Genomic DNA, 15,719 nt, shown 5'->3' on the forward strand with positions numbered 1-15,719 from the left:
TCATCGCTGACGTGCCAACCTAACAAAGTTCGAAAATGCGCGCTTAACACGACGTGTTTATTTTTTGACCGATGCTACAAGAGTCTGTCACTTATAGCATCTTTTTCGTCACTTGTAGCATCTGTTGTGCTTCTTGTAGCTTCTAAACAAACGATGCCAGAAGTAAAAAAAATATGTCAACAGTTGCTATAAGTGACGAAAAGGAGGTAAGAAGTGACGTTAGCGAAATACTGGCATCCTATCAACATTTTAACAGCACATTAGCTGTTGTGATAATTTATCACCTCAAATACCCTCTTGGTTGACAAAAAAACTCATGAACAAAACCAAAAATATAAATTAAAATAATTGTGACATAAATTTTGAAATCATGAAGCAACAAAGTTAAAATATTGTGCAAAAGAGAATGAATTTCACGTTTACAAGAAATGCGATTTTATGTTAGTGATTCACGTAGAAATTTAATTTCATGTTTTCGCTATATCAAAAATTATGTTCACGTCATACTGCGATGTTACGAAAATAATAGAATTTTCTCCCTGAAATTTCTTGGAGTGCAGGCACTTACCAAATCCGGTCCACTAGAACGCGACAGGCAGCCAAACCAGCGGTACGCCCAGCAGTTTCGCGTAAACCGCGACCAAAACCAAGGACATGCAACAAATTTTGACCAGCAAGGCAAATTATACTATCCGAAAGTGCACCAAATACACTAACACAAATGGCAGCACGGCCGATCGTTTGTCTCGAGAGTCGCCGGTTTTTCGCGAGAGTCGCCGGCGCCGCGGTCGAGTTTTAACACGTTCAGACGTGCATAAATCTACCCTTTAGCTCATCACTCTTTATTGGCAATATAATCAGTTGATATCTTGAAGGACCACCAGAGGCCCGTCATCACTCATCTGTAACAGAGAAAAAGGCACGACTGTTACTTCAGTGCCAGAACCTGAAAAACGCATCAATTACTCACCTAAAGCACAATTAAGGTCGTTTAAATCCCACGTAAGAAACTTGTAATTGGGTTCGTTTCTGCCCTTCTGGCCAATCAGCTGAAACATCACCACCTAAAGCAATAAAAAAATACGGGTTAAGAAACAGTAAAACGAACGTACCGCCAATCTCGAAACCACTTCGAAACCGATGGCGCCGATGGACAAGCGGGTGATTGCGTCGAACACCCTGCAGGCGTTGAAAGTGTCCAGCCCGGTGGTCGTCAGTGATTCCAAAGAGCGCGACGACACGTACGCCATAGCCTGCACGATGAGATCAATCTCGACAGGGCAGGAGGACGCGCTGTGAAGGTACATCGCGAACTTGACGTGAAGCTGGCGCAAGAAGTTCATCTGATCGTGATGTCTTTCTGCCCACGTGAGGAATCTACAGCAATGCTGGATGGGTAGAAAACCGAATTAAACATATACCGTTGTCTCCCGGAGGGCACGGCACCTGGAGATGCAGACGGCGCAACGATCGTACGAGGCCCCTGGAGCAGAGGTGCTCTCATCACACGGCGCCTGTCTCCGCCACGGGCACAAGAGCGTCGCCTTGCTCAATGCCGGCGGCACGTTCTCATCGATGATGCAACCGAGGTGGCCTGCGACGACGCCTGGGACGACGCCAGCAACGACTTGTCCGCGGAAACGAGGATGGAGGCGGCAACGCCCAAAAACGATGATGCTTCGCCAGATGCCGTCATGTCGGTGTTGGTCGAGTCCTTTACCAGCATCGAATGCCGAGCAGTCGACGCATCCCAGATTTAGCAGTTCGTCCTCGCGATAGATGACGCGTACATGCCGGTTGTCGTCTCCGCAAAACCGTGTCGACGAAATGCGCAAATAGCGTGTACGTTAAATGCCGCGCACGGTTAACAGGCTGCTCCACGCGAATGTACGCAGTGCACATGCGTGAGCAGACCCTCGCCGCACAAATAACGCAATCACAAGCGACTGATCGCACTGTGCCGACTGAGATACCGGTTCATAGCGGCGCGAGCCAACCGGCAGCTGAATCGAAACGGCAGCATGTCCACGTGTCGGCTATGCAACGTGCGAGCGGCTGGCACGAGAAAGTAGCTTGTGCTGCAAGGCGCTCGGTAATGTTAATACGTTGAATAGGGGAAAACGTGGAAGCTTATATTCAGCCGGTACATTATAGGCGGCTGTCTAAGTTTTGTTTAGGGGAATTATACTTACTCATCTTCCGGGTCAGCATTGTCCGGATGGGCAGTGGTGTTTCTGATCTCTGCTGCCTGTTCCAAGGTGGTTCCCTTGTGCTTTTGAATGTTACCGTCCTTGAAAATTTCTAGTGCTCTCCCGACCATCAGATTGAAACCAAGGCCCGTCGGAAGATCGTAGTACTGGTCATGGACCGTGATTGAGTGTCCCATCAACAGGCACAGGAGTTTCTTTGAAGGTCCGCTAAGCTCCATCTGGCCCAAAGTTGTCGCGAAGGTCGTCCTGATTGCACGCGCTCTGAGGTCATCAGGTCGTTCTGCAAGGCACGCTTCAGCAGCTGCTTTCTGCGGCCCTCTCACGTCCATCGGTTTTCCGTTCTTGGTGCCGAACAGGTAAATACAACTCTCCGGAATGCCCGCCGCCGCACGCACTCCTTTGTCAGACAGGGTTGAGCAGTAGTCGCGCCATTCTGGTTTTAAGAGGGAAAGAACTTTGATAGACCCATTACCGGTGGAGGTGAGCACGTCGTACCGCTCTGCTGGGCGCCAGGTTGTAGAGTAGGGAACGTTGTCTCCGTAAAACGAGGCTCCGCCACTTTCAAGAAGCTGCCAGACCTCCCAGAACAACCAGATCGTCAACTAAAACATTTTTAAAAAATTTGAGAAATTGCCTGAGTTGGAACCATTTTGTAATATTATTTTGACTGGTGCTTTTCCGTTTAATTAATGTTAATGTCTATTTTATTCATATAATCTTTTGTTTTCTATATTGTATTACTTTATATCTATTAACCTTAAAACTATTTACCACTCAGGAGCATTATTGTAAAGTAAATTAATTCACAAAAAGCACCGATAAAAAGACAATAAAAGATTAATAAATCAATACTGCTAAAAGCCATAAGGCTGCTGACTTGAGCGACAGCTGACAAGATATATTCAAACACCCCCTCACTTCCCCTCACCACCTAATCCTCAGGTAGTATCTCTACTCACCACCTTGGGGAAGGTCGCGCCATTTAGGCCCGCCCTCCAGCCCGCCATCTTGGGCGACCTGAGGGAGGTGAGGGTATAAAGGAGCTCGCCGAGCCACAATCGAGGCAGACTGCAAGCTGTCACCACTGGAGTGGGATCAAGCCGACTCTACCTGGAGATCATCACCAGCACCTAGAAAGGAGACGCAGAGGCTGGATTACTGAGCTGACTTGTCGCAGGAGATTCCCTAGTTGACCTTCTTGAGAAGCGAGCCCCCCAAACCGTCAGGTCCCTAAACGGTTGCCGCTTGGGGTCCGCAGCTACCTGGAAAGTGATCAGCTTGAGAGGAGGAGGGAAAAACGCCCATTTCTTACCTCGCTGGTACGTGACATCCTCTAACGAAGATTGGGCCGACTGATCATCGTGTTTTCTTTTTCCGCAGGGAGTGCTGCCCGCCTGGTACCGGAAGTGGCCTTCGACCTAGAGAGAAGGGAGAAAATAGATCAGCACGAGACACACAGGTTAGACCCCCATCCTAAACCAGCCCAATTTCTAGATCGGGCCGATTTTGGATGGACTGTCGACAGACAAATAAATAGGAATTGTCTTACCTTTGCTAATCCGGGACCTGGGTTTGTTGCAGGACGCGAACTGCCGCTGACCTAGCCCGGACGAAACGCGCCGACCACCTGAAGACAACGAGGGGACCCAGCGACGTGAGAAGATCCGCGCTGAAACAAATTTGTACTGTTAGTTTAGCTCATTAAAAGTGGCCCGACGGCCTTTAGCAGAGGTAATCTTTTTGTGTGATTGCCCCAATTCCTGGCGACAACTTACCACGAGACTTGAGGGTGCTGAAAGGGCCCTAAACCCGAAGACCCCGGCCAAAACTGGATTGTTATTGTTGACAACGCCGAATCGCCGACCAGCTGTAACCGGAGAGTGAGAAGGGGAGTTAAGACATTAGCGGATCGTTACTGTAGCGAAGTACTTAAGTCGTCCGTCTCTAGCTCGCAGCTCTACACTCCATCCCTCACCACCCAGTCGACAGCTGGGTTCGGCGCTAACTCACTCACATTGCCTCCCTCCCACGTCGTTTTTCAAACGAACTGCGCAAAGCGCACGAGGGCGACTGGCAGATCGGTCAGTTCTTGCTGCGCTTTTGATAGCACATCACTGTTCTTCCCCGAGTAGTTGTTTCTCTGCTCATGGTTCTGCAGAGTAACGAAGCTTCCCTCATTCGCCCTGCGTGCATTGAAGGAACAGAAAGCCAGGTTCAAATGTGTTGCCAACGCCTTGTCGTGACACTCAATCTCTGACTGTTTCTTCGCTTTCTGCAGGTGAATGTGGTGGTAGCTACACATTCCTTCAAGGTGCGCATTGTACAGTTGCAGGTCGTGGGGTGACACATGCGTCTTGTGGAGCTTCTCGCTGTTTTTCTTCTGCATTGCAGCCCTTGTTGTCGTATAAATTCTGTACCTCTTCGTTTCCAGGTATTCGATCAGCAACCGGCACTCTTCGGTCCACAATTTACGCTCGGCATCATCCTCGAACCGCTTCTGCTGCAACCCACTCGCTACTTGTCTGTTGAGTGAGCTGAGCGTCCTGACGTCATTGGGCCGCTTGAAATCAACTCTGTTTTCCTCACCGCCGCAGATGCTGTGGATGACCTCGATGATTCGGTCAGTCTTGCTTGCCGGCCGGTTACTGGGAAACCCCTGCCAAATTGAACGCTAGCAGATATCTCTGAGCGAGGTGACTAATCCGGGGATTTCTTGATGAACCTTGGGAGCGGTGTACAAAGCGTAGAGAAGGCGGATGTTCCTCCGGCTGATTTGCGCTCCGTTGTTGCCAGTTTCCTGTTGCAGGCCAAAATTTTTTACCACGCGGATCACAAGCTGATCGTCTGTGATGATGAAACTGGCGATCCTTTTGTCTCGCATGCTGGTATTGATCTTGTCCACCGCCACAGTGCAGCTTTTGTCCAAATTTGCCCAGAGTTGCTCAATGCGGTTCAACTCGAGCAGGTCAACCGGTGGTGCTGGTTCTCTGGCCTCTACGCCTTGCCGAGTGCGGCAAATCTGCAAGTGCCTCTTGAAATTGCGGCTAGTGTGAATGGTCATGCAGTAAGGGCACTTGTTGGTTGTGCGAACGCTGGCTGTCTGGCTGCGCCGCGACGGTACCATCGTCCCCTGCCTGCACTGCAATACTGCGGCGTTGTGCTGCTCGTTACCGAAGAAAGCTCTCATTCGTTCCGCGGATGGCTGCTCAGCGTTCAGATCTTGGATTTCAGGCTCCTGCATGTGGCCAAACCGCAGATGCCTCATGACGTTCCCCCTGAAGTTCTTTCCACAGAAATAACAATATTGGTTATTTTTCACGCCAGCGGCAAGCGCCAAGATCTTGACGGGCGTGGTCTTCACCTTCTTGTGAGGGGACAGAGTAAGGCATGAACCGCCCATGGCGGCAAACTTTCTCGAACCAGCTGCAATCAGACAGTTGGTACCGTAAGAAAAAACTCCAGTCATTATTTTAACAATGCCGACCCGCTTTTGTGAAGGTTTCGTAAACTTTTCTCGTATGTTTCTTCAGGATGCCGCTGAACATGTCGAACGCTCGCCACTCCGTGCCAGCATGCACGCCAAAAATGTAGACAACTCTCTGCAGGATCAATATCCAGGGCATCAAAGGTAGACGTTAGGAAAGTGGCGCCTGGTGGCACGGACTGTGCTAGCAGTTGGTCCGCAGAGAGCAGTTCATTCATCAGTGCATAAAGGGTCTCTGTTGTGATGTACAGCTGGCCTGAAAAATTGCATATTCACACTACAAGAAGAGTTACTTGGTTGCAATACTCACTGTAGACGATTTCAGCCTTATGGATCACACCTTTTGTCCTGGGTCAGCCGATGCAGCTCAGGAAGCGTCTGCAGTCCTGGGGACTGGCTGTCTGCGATGAGGAAGAAGTCGGGCATGTTATTCTTCCTTTCCAAGAAAGTGATCTTGATGAAGTGCAACTTGTCATGGGGCACTGAAATGCAAATACAACGCGTGTTAGAGCTGGTGTTTCATTCTTTTAATCACGGAATGAATTTGCAAGAACCATAGGAAGCCACCATTTCAGGAAGGTGGAGGTATTACTGACACTCATTGCCAGGCGTCGCAGGCACCGCGTCATTGATCCCTTTCTTCTCAGGTGTTTTTTGATCAGTCCGAGCTGAAAAGTGGAAATTTTAAATGTACTTTCAGGTCAGGACGCCGAGGAACCGTAGCTAGACGCAGTAATTCCCTCGGAAACACTATTACCAATTATGGCCGCCTGGTTTCCCTGCAGCTTCGAAACTCGGCTGGCAGCCGCCTCATCTGCCATTTCTTGCGAGGAGGAGTCATCCGACTCTGCTGTGTCTGTAGACGACTCGTCGAAGCCGGCTCGGATGGATTTCTGAGCGGCGCCACATCTTGGGATTGCAATATCAGGGCCTTCCAAAGCACGAGGCTTCTTCCTCTCGACTGGCTTCCACCCGCTGCATCCCGCTACTGGTTCGACTACGAACGAACGCGACACGAGGCATCTGCTTCCTTGGGTGTGTGCGCGCCCAGCAATGTCAAATTCGGCTGATTTTGTAGAGTGCGCGATGGCGCGTTCTTCACTCGAAGGCAGATGGCTCCCACACTGGCCACCAGGTGGCACAGGACTCATCTGTCCAGCGTACTCATAGTCCATTGGAGGGCAATCAAGCAGTGCGCGAGGCAGGAAATCACTCGTTCGTTCAAACTGTCCCATGCTGGCGCCAGGAGTTGACAAAACTGGCACCTGCTGGCCAGGTGTGGGTTGTGGCGTGGGCACAACCTTAGGAAGAGGCACCTCGCGAGGCGGCTCCGAAGTCATCCGGGCGCCAACAGACTGCCGAGAACTGTGCGAAATAAATTATTTTATTCGGTTCATTACATTAATTTGGTTGACAGCGGCATTCAGCACATCAAATTAAGTTTACAGCGATTGCCAAGTAAACGGACAACTTACACTCGGGGGGCGAGCATTGCAATCAACTTAGTTTGGTAGCGGCTGATCTTGACTGCATCGTTCTTCGTCTTGCTCACAAGGAAACCCCGCTATGCGACCGCTCGGAGAGTTGTAACACTTGCCGCCAGTTTGTAGCACTTGTCCAAGTAAATAAAATCCACCAAGTGAAAATCCTCTATCTAGCATAATTAACGAATGAGAGACCACCGAAGAAGGAACTATTTCGCCTTGCGGATTAATTGCTCTGCGGCTTTGAGTGCAAGGCGCGCACTAATATGCGGCCGGACCGGGAAATTAATTGCCAGCATGCCAGTGGTCTTTTGTTTACTCTACTGTCTACTGTTTATTTACATAAATCACAATAGGAACAAGTGTTTAAAGAAGAAGAAAGAAAATATATTCTTTACAAAATCAAATTCTACGAGTGCCAAAAGGAAGGCTATGTTGGCCGCAAGCAGGATGTCCTTATCAACAGTGAGTCGTGCTACCGCAGTATGTCGAGAGTAAGCTGGAACTTTTATTACGAAGAATCTATTATCAATTCAAATTCAAATTCAAAAAAATTTTATTCTGTTATGGTGAAATATTTACAGTTGCCATTAAGAATATGTCAAGTGTTTACTATAAACTAAAATCACTAAAGTTACAATTAAAGTATTCAAATCTGTCATAAAAGCAGTGGGTAATCAAAAGTTTCTTTGTTGAATTTACAAAATTGTTGTAATTCCCAATTTGTCGAATTTGCTTTGGTAATTTATTATATACTCATGGTATCATCACTTCAGGGCTTTGTGAGCACAGGATCATCGAGGTAGAGGGCACTACGAGTTCCTGCAGGTCAGCATTCATGCTGCGTGTTATGCGAGTATTCACTTCTGCGACATCACTCATTCGCAAGATTTTTTCTGGGTGCTTTCGGACGTATTTTGCGCACTCGAGGACATAAAGGGAAAAAACAGGCAGAATTTCTAATTGACGAAACAGTGGACGGCAGGATTCAATTTCTTGGCCTGGTCTACGTTTTCTTCTCTTCTTTGCCATCGTCCTAAATATCCTCTTTTGTGAGACGAGTACGTCACTCAGATGGGTTGATGCTCCCCAGACAATCAAAGAGTAGAGGATGTGACTCTGAACGTGCGCAAAGTAGACTTGCCGCATAATTTTATCTGTTACTCTATCTTGCATTTTTACAAAAAGGAAAGTAGCACTCCGGAGTTTAGCACATACTTGGTCGCACTGTTCCTTCCAGTTCATTGTGTCGGAGAGAATTACTCCGAGTACCTTGCTTTGGGATGCTACTTCGACCCTTTTTTCACCGATGTACACTTCTGGCTGCAAAATCTTCCTTGTTTGTGCTGTGTGTACTTGAAGAATCTTGGTTTTTTCAGCATTCAACCTTAAGCCATTGGCCTTAGCGAATTGGCAAACTTTGTCGTTCACTTCGTTTGTCAGTTGGTTTACGCTTTCGTAGGTTGCTGCTCTGGTGGTTATTGACAAGTCATCAGCGTAGAGAGCAAGGCTGCAAGCAACGGATTCCAGTGAAAGATCATTCTCATACATTGTAAAACCAAGAGGTCCAAGCACTGTTCCCTGAGGAACACCAACAGAGCATATGACGGATTCAGAGTTGACTAGCATATTCGTTCGAGATTTCTCATCAAGAGTACTGAGCTGAACTATTTGTCTGCGAGAGACTAGGAATGATTCCACCCACATCACAGCCGATTCACCCAATCCGTATTTCCTTAACTTTTGGGCCAAAATTCTGGGCACGAGACATCCGAACGCATTGGAATAGTCGTAGAGTAACAAGTTTATTTTTTCCCTCTTTTCCATTGATGAATAGATTCCAGAGACAATGTCGATCAGTGCTGTAGTTGTGCTTTTCCCCTTCCGAAAGCCATGCTGGTATGAAGATAGTGTCCCGTTCTCCTCAAGGAAGTAATCAAGTCTTAAAAGAAAGCATTTCTCAACCACCTTGGAAACGGAGGATGTAAGCGCGATCGGCCTGTAACTACTCGCATCAGACTTTTCACCCTTGTTCTTATACACAGGTTTAATGATGGACAGCTTCAATATATCTGGAAAATGACCTTCAGTAAAGGAAGCATTAATAATATTACTTATCGGACACGCAACATAGTGGGAAATCTTTTTTAAGACCTCCATAGATATTCCGTCAAACCCAGAAGACTTCTTTGATGGGAATTTTCTTAAAATCATTAATATTTCGTCTGGCGAAGATAACATTTCATTTAGCGAGAAGTTGCTTTCGCACTGCTCAATAGACTCCAGACCCTCTATGATCATATCTTCATTTATGTCAGGAGTAGGTTCAACAAATTTCAGGTTCAAGTAATTAGCGATTGACTTCAAATCATTTCCATGCGGGCCCTTTTCAATGACGATATCTTTCACACTTGATGTCTTTTCTGGGCGAGAGCAGTTTTCGTTGACAATCTTCCACGCTGCTGCGGATTTATTGTCCGATTTGTTAATGAACTCGTCATTCCTCTTCCTGATCTCATCATTAATAAGGTAGCCAACATACGTCTTCAGCTGTTTATACTCGCGTTCAAGCTCTAGTAGGTTTCCGGATTTTATCAGTTCAGTCTTGGTATTTTTCGCATCTCTCTTCTCTTGCCTCAGTTTTCTTCTCAGCTGTTCTCCTAGCTCACGCAGCTCCATCTTTCTGTTTTTTGTAAAAGCAGACAGAGATATTTTCTCTTTTTGATTTGCTCTTTTTATCACCTTCTTGAGCGGAAAGGAATATTCAAAGATATTGGACAGTTTTTCAATGAAAGTTTTACATTTATCATCACAAAGATCTTCTTGGTAGACATTTCTCCAGTCTTCTTCGCCGAGCAGAGAGAGAAACGTATCCCAATTGTCATCACAGTAGTTTCGAGCAAATCTAAACGAGTCTCGAGATTGCTCAACCGGAACGTCTGGAGCACATAAGACCACCTTGTGATCAGAGAAAACGACGTCTTGAACGGAGCAGTAGCTGTGACAGTCCATCGAAGTATATATGTGGTCGATCAGTGTGCTGCTGGATCCAGTTACTCTAGTAGGGTTTTCATTGTTAACAAGGCGCATTTCATACGAGCTCATACGTTCATGTAGTTTCTTGCTGTTGCTGTCTGGGCTCAGAGCATTGATGTTCAGATCACCGAGCAAAATAATTTCCCTTCCAGCGGCCGCATTTCTTTCAATCAAGTCATCTAGGTTTTCGAAGAAATTGTCTAGGCATTTATTATTTTTCTCATTGCTGGGACGATACACAGTTAATATGCGCAGGTTGAGGTTTTTCACCTTCAGGTCACAGCCTGCCGTCTCAAATTCGGTCTCACATGACTGGGTAGAAATCTTTGTGCATTTCCAGTCGACGTTGTTAGATGCCAAAATCATGACTCCTCCTCGGTTACCTTTCTTTCTGCTGAAAGACGATACCAGCTTGTAGCCCTTGATGCTGAAATGTTTTACTTCTAATGGACAGAGCCAGTGCTCATTCAGTGCGATTATATGTGGCTTGTTGCCACTAAGACTGTTGACGTACTCCTCGAAAAGGGTGAACTTACATGAGGTAGTGTTGCCTTGAATATTGAGAAGAACTAGTCGCAGTTTTTGAAAATTCATATTTTACTTTGGATTGTTAGCAGAAAATCTTTGTTTTGCAGGTTGTTCACAAACATCTTCATTTTTATTTCTATTATGGCCGTCGTTTTCATTTTCGTCGTCAACATCATCAACGTGGCTCAAGGTTTCTAGGTCTTTGCTGGCTTCTTCATGGTGTTGCCGTTTTTTCGCTCCTTACGCTGGGTAATAGTTGGAGGTACAACGTGCGAGGGCACACTGGTGGATCTTGTTCTGCTACATATTCCAGTTGGCGTCAATTTGTAAAGTCTTTCTTTTACTCCTTCCATCTGCTTCATCAATGCATTAAACTCTTGTGATGCTTTATCTGCGAACTCGTGATTATCATTGTGTGAGCCGTCAGGCCCTTCCAACTGCTCAGGTGTTTTTACCTGCGTATTGGAAGGATGCCGGTGGGGTGGGAGAGATTGAGATTTAGATGGGGGCAGCTGGGGTAGGCTACCCCCACCGGCAGAGCCTTCACGATGACCTGTTCTTCCAGTCTCTCTAACCTGTCTCTTCCCATCTGATAACTTCACATCTTTAATTCCACTTGGTCCAGGAATATCCTTGGTCACAAGGATTTTTAGCCCACTTCCATTCTCTCTCACAGTAGTTGAGGGGTTTGTGGCTCGTAGACCAGATTTTGAGTTCATTGCTTCTGCATAAGTTTTTCCAGCACTTACCACTTTTGAAGTGGCGTGCTGGGGGGGAAAATATTTTCCAGATACCACCTTCCCAGGGAGTTGCCTCGGACAACCCCCAGCAACGCCCTGTGCAACCACTTTTATTTGCTCAGAGTTCATCAGGGGTGAGCCTGTGGCCGCACTTTCTTTGGTGGTACCTGAAACAAACCGACGAGACAGTGAATAAATCACAAAAGTTACCTCGATATCAGAGAAAAGGTTCTTCAACACATGCTCTGTGAACCGCCAGTTGATTGAGTCTGGGCTCGCGCCAAGGCGGGTGATGGCGATTCTCCGTATTCCGGTCTCATTAACTCTTCTGGCTAGACTCTCTAGAGCTGAGACCTCATTTGCATAGAAACAACCTGGATTTGCGTGCTTTTTATCGGTTGACTTGTTCTTGCTAACGAGGTGCCAAATTTGCCGGCCATCATCAAGTTGCTGTGTGTGAATGTCACCAATTTCTAGGTTATGATCTGGCGCCGTCAGGCCAAATCTCTTTTTTAGAGAAGCAGCAGCACCTCGCGAATTCTGCAGATTCGCCCCAACAAGGTGAGCATAGCTGTAACTTCTGCGTCGGAAATATCTCCTGTCTTAAATTCGAATTTCGCTTTGCCCAGGTAATCAGCAGATTTTCTTCTCATTGAGATAATTTTGTACTCACGCAGCAAAGCCTTATCTTGCTCAGACCACCTGCCGGACCAATTTGTCTTGGCTGGAACAGAGAGACCGGTTGGCATGGTGGACGTTGAAACAGGCGTGCCTTTAGCCCGGCTATTCACACGCCTTGAAGAATTCATTGTCTCCACTCTCCAGGAGCGAAAGCTGCTGCACCTGGACATCGCGGGAAGTCTCCAAGAGGCCAACAATTTGTAATATAATCTCCTGAGATGGTAGCGCAGCGATAATCCTGGCAGTCATTTCTTCAAACAGCTGCTTTTGGTTAACTTGGAAAGCCCGCCAAAAGTCAGCTGTTCCTCCCTCAATATCCATTTGGCTATTTTCGTCCTTTTTACAGTATAGAAGGTGATACGCAAGGGTTGAAACTGCCCCAAAAAGCTTTGCAGGGCAGATCTGGGGCCCTCACCTCACACGTTCTGGAACAATCTCAGAAAACCGAAGCGGCCGTGAGATACAGGAAATCACCAAGATGGACGAGCTCGCGCACTGATCCAACTTCTTAAGCTGATTTTAGCAAAACCAAAGGCTTCTGCCAAGAAACAATTCGAAATTTTGACTAGCGAATTGTTCTTAAACAATCTACGAAGGTTAAAAACCTCGCAAGTTGCGTAAAATCAGTTGAAACAAAAGGAAATTTGAAAGCAGTAATTGTTGCCGTGTGATCTCACCTGACGCATGCGCAATGTTATCAATTTTTTTTGTTAAAAATTAGAGCGGATTGAAGCGCGGCGGGCGCAGTTTAAGGAGGAAATTATGCTGGAGTTCAAAGGAACATGGCAAGTGAAGACCACCGCTGCGGCAGGATAGGAGATACGACCGCAATTTGCAGATGGACAGTGTTGACATACTGACCTTCATAAAAATTAATAGTAAGTGTGGATTTTCAATTTGTGAAAAATTACCCATACATGAAATGATCACCGTGATTGAAATTTATGGATTTTTCCTATATTATTGTGTTTAAACTTGAAACAATGGTAGCATGAAAACTGCATATTTTGCATCAAATATGTGTAATTTTTTGTATCAAAATACGAAACACAAGTCAAAAATTATTGCCTTCAAGTGGATTGGACAAAAGAAGATTACAAAATTTGTAAATAATTTACCCGCATAAAAAAATATCGCCTGAGAATGTTCTAAGAATATACCGACTTCGCCCAGGATTAATCTAAAAAATTAATTATATATGAACTTATGATACGGTTTTTCGTGATACTGGATTAATCTGTAGATTAATTTAAGAGAATATCCTTAGAATGTTCCAGGATTATTCTGCCGGGGTTTGTTTCAAAAAGCTCTAAAGAATGATCCTAGAACATTCTCAGAATATACTTATGGATTAATCTTTGGATTGTTCTAGGATTAATATTTAGCGTATCAAATCTTAACTTTGGATTATTCTTTGAGGATAATCTAAGAATGTTCTTAGGTGATTCTAATATCATTTTAAGGTTAACATAGATTGTGACAAAAATTATCCCCAAATTATTCTTAAAATTACCCTCAGATTGTTCCTAGAATATTTCAAAATCTGTTATTTCTATTACTGCGATATAATTGGGAATTATTTAAATAATAACAAACTTATTCAGTTAAATTTTTAAAATTTATTTGTTTTTAATCATATCAGGTACAAAATTTTCTCTCATTCGATGCCAGCACCGCCAATCTTGAAGCCCAAACTGCAGAACTTAAACGATTGTATCTTTTCCCGTCGTGCAAAACAGCTGCGGACGGCTTGAAGCTAAAAAAAGGGAGCGACTCATAGAAAAAAATAAATAAAAGCTTTTTTCAATTAGCTGTGCTTGGAAAATGGAAGGTAGAAGTATGTCAAGTTCATGCATAATATTTTTCCATTTTCCAAGCGAAGCCAATTGAATCGTAATGTGTAATCAAAATTCTCGAAAGCGTACAAAAAACGCGACCGCGATTTACGTGGAAAAATTACATTTTTCATCACCGATTTACAGTTTCCGCCACCCAAACTTATTTATAGGGTTCTAATTAAGAACATTTAGGACTGGAGAAGATCCCATATCAAAATATTGGTGGCGAAAACTGCATAAGTAGCGGCGAAAAGTGTAATTTTACAATAAAACCGTTGGATTTCAAAGTTGCGCGATCTGTTCTAATTTCTTTGGACGCTAATCTATAAAATGGGACTTACCCTGTTAACCGCCAGATCCAGGCCATCCGTCCAAGTCTGCGGGACGTCCGTGTTGTCCCTTACTGGCGGCGTCCGGCGTCCTGCGTCCGTTAATAACTTTAACTTTGAACGGCGGTTGACCGTTGACGCGTTGGACAAAGAGAGCGAGGCAGGATTTTGTAAGTCTCTTGCTGCGCTTGCTGCTGCCACCGCCCGTCGCCCCTCCCCCGCTCCACAACAGAGGCAGGCAGCAGCAGCAGGCATTCCATGCAAGTGCGTGCATGCATGTGCAGCCGCCGCTACCACGCGCACACTAAAATCGCCCTTTTAACCCTTTTTTGTCCTTCTGACCATTATTTTCATATTTGCCCGTTTATCGGTAGCATTAAATAAGACTCTTTGTGTTAAGAAATTAATTTATTCAATCGCATTTATGATTTTTACCCTTTTTAATCCGGGCAGATTCTTTGAAAAATAAAGGCATCATAATTTTGTATCAGATAATGAAAAAGGTTTAGGTTTTAATATTAAAATATAATCCATCGACTTAATTAAAAAATATTTCCTAGAAAAATATTTTTTGTGATATTATTCATATTATTTAACAATATGGCAGTTAATTTTCTGGATTAAATTATGTTTCATATTTAATTTTGTTTTTAATTTTAAGAAAAATATCGAAGTTATTCTCTTTTAGGGTTTTTTAAAGAATATTCTTGGAACATTAAAAAAATATTTTTGGATTAATCTCAGAATGATCCATAGAATAATCTGGGGATATTCTATTAACTATATTCAAATTGCCCCTTTGGGATTATTCTAGGGATATTCTTGTAAATTAATCTCTAGATTGACTTTAAAACATTTTAAGGTTAATCTGGATTCATTCTAAGAAAATTCCAAAAATTATTTTTTTAGATTAATCTCAGAATGATCTAAAGAATAATTTGAGAATATTTTTTTAGATTAATCTCTAGATTGATCTTAAACATTCATAGATTAATCTCAATTAATACAGGATTAATCCAGGATCATTTTTTCGGATTAATTTTTTCGGGTAAATTTTGATTAATCTAAGATTATTCCGGATATTCCTGGGTTATATTTTTTTATGCGGGTATATTTACAAAGTAAAACAAAGTTTAATTCTGTGTTTTTAAATTTAATACTTTATTTGTACTCTCATCAAACTGACTCTATAGTTCATTCGAAATCAACAAACAGCAACTCTGTGCTCACACATGGCGAAACTATTCTACAAAGTCATTACAGTCATGAAGATTAATTAGAGTGTGCTTCAGACACAAGAACTTCTTGCACCAGCCACACCTCATGAAATGTCTTTCCGAACAAATGTAGCATCGACTGGTTGACATTGGGAACGAGAACGATTTTGGA

General features: G+C 44.5%; 1 long non-coding RNA gene across 1 annotated transcript; it reads right to left on the reverse strand.

Moving 5' to 3' along the window:
- Positions 1–13,759: 13,759 nt before the first annotated feature.
- LOC135936317 (uncharacterized) lies at positions 13,760–15,434 on the reverse strand. Its single transcript, XR_010574313.1, has 2 exons — positions 14,343–15,434; positions 13,760–13,919 (listed from the first exon to the last, which is right to left on the reverse strand). It is a non-coding gene; the product is annotated as an uncharacterized LOC135936317 (long non-coding RNA).
- Positions 15,435–15,719: the final 285 nt, after the last annotated feature.

Source organism: Cloeon dipterum, chromosome 2, assembly GCF_949628265.1.
Source record: "Cloeon dipterum chromosome 2, ieCloDipt1.1, whole genome shotgun sequence".
Taxonomy (NCBI): Eukaryota; Metazoa; Arthropoda; class Insecta; order Ephemeroptera; family Baetidae; genus Cloeon; species Cloeon dipterum.